Here is a 6,000-nt window from a genome sequence, read left to right as displayed (position 1 = left end):
AAATTACTCTAACATGGAGAAAAAATTTGGAGAGACATTTTGAAATGCTTCCATTAGATAAGTGAAAATTTATCTCCAATGTCCTGATTTGAATGTTTATGAAGGGGTACCATTTTTTTTTATCTGTAGATATATTTTATTTTATTTTTTAAAATATTTTATTTATTTATTTGAGAGAGAGACAGTGAGAGAGAGCATAAGCGAGGAGAAGGTCAGAGGGAGAAGCAGACTCTCCGTGGAGCTGGGAGCCTGATGCGGGACTCGATCCCAGGACTCCGGGATCATGACCTGAGCCGAAGGCATTCGTCCAACCAACTGAGCCACACAGGCGTCCCTGTAGATATATTTTAAAAGTAAAAAGAAATTCAGAAAAAAATTAATGAAATATGAAATTAAAAGGAATAAAGTTAAGTGATAACATCAATAGAAATTACTGCTATACAGAAGCAATGTAAACAAAAAGAACTTTAACATTAAAACAAAAGCAGTAATGAAGAAAGATGTCTTTCAGTGGTGTCATCTACAATGAGCTGGTTAGTGAGTATATTTCAATTCAAAGTGTATTTAAGATTAGTCATTGCAAAATAAAAGTTGAGATTCCCCTTTATACAGCTGTGTATGAAAAAATTTTAAAAACATTTCCCCAAATTTAAGAAAAATTCTAAAAATTTACAGGACTTTACCTATAACAAGGTGTGAAGCTGAAATAATTCTTTAAACTAAGTGCTAAAAAAAAATTTTCTTTCAACCAATGTTCTAGAGGAAAGACCAAATTTCTTTCTGCTCTATAAAAAATTATAAACTCATTATCATAGGAAAAAGCAAAGAGTCTGCTGCTCCTCTCCCTGCCAAAAAGTAAGAAAAATGGTTTATAGAGTCAGGTAGCTGATTTTAAAGTCATGTTTTGGTTTTATTGTTTTTAGATTTTTATTATATCTGTTGATTTGTTAGCTTTCTAAACTTTGTATGTATTCCTCTTTCTGAATATTCCTTTTTGTATCCAATTTTTGTACACATGCTTTCTATTCTTTTTGTTAAGGAGGGCCTGCCCTGACTTGTATGAGCTTCAGAACCTATAGAACTTGGATTCAACCCTGACATTGTCCAAACCCATAAAGCTCAGTTGCATCAACATTCATTTACACCAAGAAGGTGTTTGTGGCCAACAAAGAGGTGTGTAGTCCTGGTGAAGATCAAAGAATGGAGAAAGCAGCCTTTGGGGGTTGGGAGGTAGTTGTTGGAAAGGAAGCATGCAGAAAATGTGCAAGGGACCCAGTGGACTTGAGAAACTCTTTGTAAACAGGTAAAGTAACTCTCCTGAGCAGCATGTCAGCTCCCTAAGTGGTGCTTAAACATATCACAAAGGTAGCAGATGAAGGATCAGATTGTTAAGGAACAACTTGCTTGTAAAAGCCAAAGAGCAGTGGTTGATCTGATAACTCCAAGATTCTTAATAGCTCAACACAAATAAACCACTTGTAAATGCCCCTGGGCTAGCCTGCATCCCAACCCTTTTCACCTGGCAGTAATATATGGCCAGTAATTACCATAATGAGCCACCAGAAGGCATCTATTTGTTAGCCCTGGAAGAGCTTGCATCTGGCTTTTAGGTGTGAAGCTAGGAGAGGAGAAGGACAAGGAGTATTTGAATATACATTTCCTCGGGCAGCTACTTATTTGAACAGCTGCTTAAGAGGCACACAGCAACATTAAGAGTCAGTCCAATTCAGGAGACTGTGTGCATCTTGATTTCTATTTTTTTTCTTTGAAGTACAGGACCAGCCTATTTTCTCCCCGGGTAATAATTTCTCCAAATTAAAAGTGGTTACCCGACTTAAAACCTGTGACAAGTCTATTGTGTTGACCTCTACAGCTGGTAGAGGGTGGAGGTTGCCAGGGAAATGGGCTCTAGAAATGAAACATGGAACACGCTCGGAAGTCACGTGCCAAATTGTTTGGTTTTAGATTAAGTTTCACAGGAAAAATAATCCAGAGCTTTTTTCCTCTTTTTTTTGTCTTTGTTAAAACAAAGAATGTATAACAAAAGCAACATTTTTAGCCATCTGCTGAAAATATAAAAATATTTTCATCAAAATAACAAATTGGTGGTTTGTTGTGTCAGCTTGTATGCTTTAAAAATTCCAATGATAAGCATTCCCCAGATATCCGATAGAAGCAAATTTGCCATTTGAAGAAAAGAAAGGAATCTAGGTACATAAGAAATGAGCTTAAAATGACACTGGAGCTGGCACTGAAATTGGAGAACAGAAAATGTTTTTTGAGGGAAAATGTATGAATCTTTGTAACTGTCTGGCTAGGAATCCAAACAAACGTTTGCTCTCCTTTAGCACTTACCACATCGGTCAGAGCTGGATTGTTCAATGCCTTAACACCTCTCTTTATGAAAAGATATTAGAAACTCTGTGTATTTCTCAAGCTATTAAGAAGATACGCAAAACAATGCCTCTAAAACAAAAACATCAAACAAAGGTCATGGGTATTTCTTATTGACCCAAAGTTTACCTTAGATAAAGAGATTTATATGGAACCTGAAAGAGGCATATCAGAGTTTTGCCTTGACATTCATGGATCACTGAGCAGTTCCAAATGCTTCTAAGAAGATTATCAGGGGTTGTGTTTTCTGAAGTTTCCTGATCTCTCCTTTTACCTAGGGGTCAACTGTAAGCATTTGAGATGTTAGCAAGACACGAGATGACAAAGCCTGCAAATAAAATACAGGTCATACAGATTCCCTCTAAAGATTCATCAGCTTACAATTTTATTTTACATGGTTGCATTGCATTTTCTTTTATTTTTTGGTATAATAAAGAACTTTTGAAAGTATACATATATAGCTAATACAATCACATGGTTCCAGGATCTAACAGTATAAAAATTGTCTATAGTAAAATGTCTCCCTACTCCTAGGTCCAACCGGTTCAGTATCTTCCTGCCCTAAATATCCACTCTTAATAGTAGTTTCTTGTATATTTTTCTGTGTTTTCTTTTTCTAATATCCAAGTAAACCCATCCATATATATTGGTTTCACCTATTTTAATGCAAAAGTCATACACTCTGCACACTGTTCCCTATCTTACTTTTTCACTTGATACAATATATTGGAGATTTTTTTAAAACAAAATCTGGTTTCCTCATTTATTTTTAAATAAATCATTGAAAGAAATGGTTTCCTCACTTATTTTTATAACTGTATAATATCTCATTGTTTGAATGGATTATAATTTACTTAATCCAAATCGCAGCCTTTTTAAGTCCGGGTCACTCTTAGAAACTCTATTCAAAAACATGATGTGGCAAGTTCCATGTACTTCCATTTGTATTCACATTCAAACTAAAGTTTTATTTGCCTGTGGCTTGAATTGTTAAGAGTCCAGAAAATAGAGATCTGTGGAGTCAAAGATTATTTGAAAGAATAACCTGATTTAGAAATTTGAGTTAGATAAAATGCATGGAATTAGAACATAGACTCAACTAAAAACATTTAAGATATTATTAGTTCTTGGTAGGCTTTTGTCTTGCGTTGCCAATATTCTATGGGGTGTTTTTCATGCCCACCTTATTTTCTTTAAATATTGTATAAATATCCAGACTTACTTTGATTTTTTTTCTAAACATGGGAGCAGCTGCCCTACAGGGCTTTGTCTCTCAGACCACAAAACTAGTGTTTCTTTAAGGTCTTTCTACCTCTCTGATCCTACTTTTACATTTAATTAAGGTAATCCTTCAATCTACATCCTCTTCCAGACCCCATTCTCCTTTCTTTCTAAGTTGTTATCCATGTTCCACCTGAAGCAGGAGATCATATTGCAGTTTGGGTCCTAAGCTCATTAAAGAAGAATGCATCTGGTATTTCTCTGGGAGGAAAATGGGCTTTCAAGTTCTAATTGGAAAGATCTGAAGAGTGTAGAACTATGATGTCTTTTTGACCATGGGCCCCAGACCACTGAGTTTATATGTTCACTTTGTGGAAAACATAGGGTCCATAATCTCAGTTGCAGTTGCTGTTTCCCTGTTAAATAATTTTTTTTTTAAACCTCTATCCTGATACGGGCAAATTTGTGTATGCATGTGTAGTTCCTTATTGAGATTAATATAATTTGTCTCTCTTTAAAGACTCATATGAAGTTTATGAATAACCCTGGAGTATTAGAAAAGTTCAAAGAGAAATACAACCAAGAATGTAGCAGTGTCATCAGAGAGTAAGAAAAACAGAAAAAGGAAGGAAGGGAAAGAGGGAAGAAAGAAGGAAGGAAAGAGGGAATCATATGGAACTGAGGTTAACTGTGTCTGTCTTTGCCTCCTATCAAAATGGAAGATGGAGCATTTTATCTGGTGTTGAGAGCAAAAGCATAAGCATGTGGTTTTGCTTGAAGGAAAAGGCTAAAGAGTAATGTTCTCTCTCTCTCTCTCTCTTTTTTTTTTTTTACAAAAGTACTGGGGATTCAAAACCTAATGCAAAAATGGAAAGAAAAGAGGACTAGAAAAAAGCAAGTAATAATAAATAGTTCACTACTTACCTATTTACCTAAATACACATGGTCACTCCAACACTCCCTTAAGTGCCTGTTGCTTGTGTCATCCCCAAGGATATGTAATAAATATTTGCTGATGTTACTGAAAGCAGATGATATTATTGCCCCACTTGGTTCTACCCATGACACGATAATGTCATCTTTGTAAGTATTGTATTAAGTTAAATTCTTACAATGCTTCCTTTCCCAGGCCTCCTTTTAAAATTATATGTATTTTGCTCTTACAAGACTTTAAAAGAGAACAAGAAAACCAGCAGATTCCCTTCCTGCCCTTCTGACCCACATCCATCCTGGGGTCAGCCCTTATCCTGTCTTTATATAGTCTCTAGAAAATAGGTGTCAGATCCCCTTCTCTTGGTTTAAACACTAGCTCTGCATGTATTTATTTTCACCTGTTGAGAATGCAGTTCCACTAAAGCATTGAATCAAACATACAGATTCCTTCTGCAATAATCATAAAAGGATTTATTTCCCTAAGAACTTGTTAGCTTATCTAAACATCTGCTACTCAAAAGTGATTACTTGGGAATTTCCAGGTCACACGGGAACATGCAGGTCTATTGCTACTGGATTCATTTAGACAGAAACCAGTAACCAACCAAATATTTTGAGGTGAGGCAGAGAATGCTTTAAAAATCAGTTCATGTTTAAGAAACTCAAAATATGTGAATTCACCTACTTTTAGATGCCATTCCTGCTTTTGTTTTATTTTAATCCATCTTTATAGTTGGATTTTCTGCTGAAATCTTTAGGTAGCAAATATATAGAAACCATCAAAGCCTTTGAAAGTAAAGACCAAAAGATTCACTCTCCAGTAGCAATATCAATAATTTTTGGTTAAGTGAGAGAAACAGAATTTTTTAAAAATGGTTTGCAAATAAGTATTTGACAGGAGGCTTCAAAATCTAGGAAATACTTATGGTATGGATAACAGGTTGAGGAAAAAAAATCATAATATTTTGAAAATACTATATTCAAAAAGAATAAGGGTAATGCTGAAAGAGATTTAAGAGAAGGGGAGGAACCAAATTCCCTAGAATGGTTTTAGCAAACATCTGGCTTGGCAGAAAGAAAGGAAGCAATCATCAATTGAACACCAATATGCCACTCAATTGGCACTTACTATCTCATTTAATTCTCAGAAAATATGATGTCTCGGGCTTAACAGCCAAGGAATTTACAGCTCAGCAAGAATGAGTAAGGTGACCAAGGTAAGTGGCAGAGCCAGAATTCTAACTCTATGGGTCTGCTCAGGAGCTTACCACCATGCTATGTTCTCCTTGTTTACATACAGTTATTGTAAAATATAACTTAAAACACCAGTGATGTGTTTTCTTCATGTGTGAACTCTGGCTCCTTAGTTCTGGTCTCAACTTAGTTCATGCTTAGTTCTGGTCTCAACTATTGGAGGAGGTAAATAGACAGATTTCACAATAGGTATGTAGT

The sequence above is a fragment of the Mustela nivalis genome, assembly GCF_964662115.1.
Source record: "Mustela nivalis genome assembly, chromosome: 12".
Classification (NCBI taxonomy): Eukaryota; Metazoa; Chordata; class Mammalia; order Carnivora; family Mustelidae; genus Mustela; species Mustela nivalis.
This window is presented reverse-complemented; position numbering follows the sequence as displayed.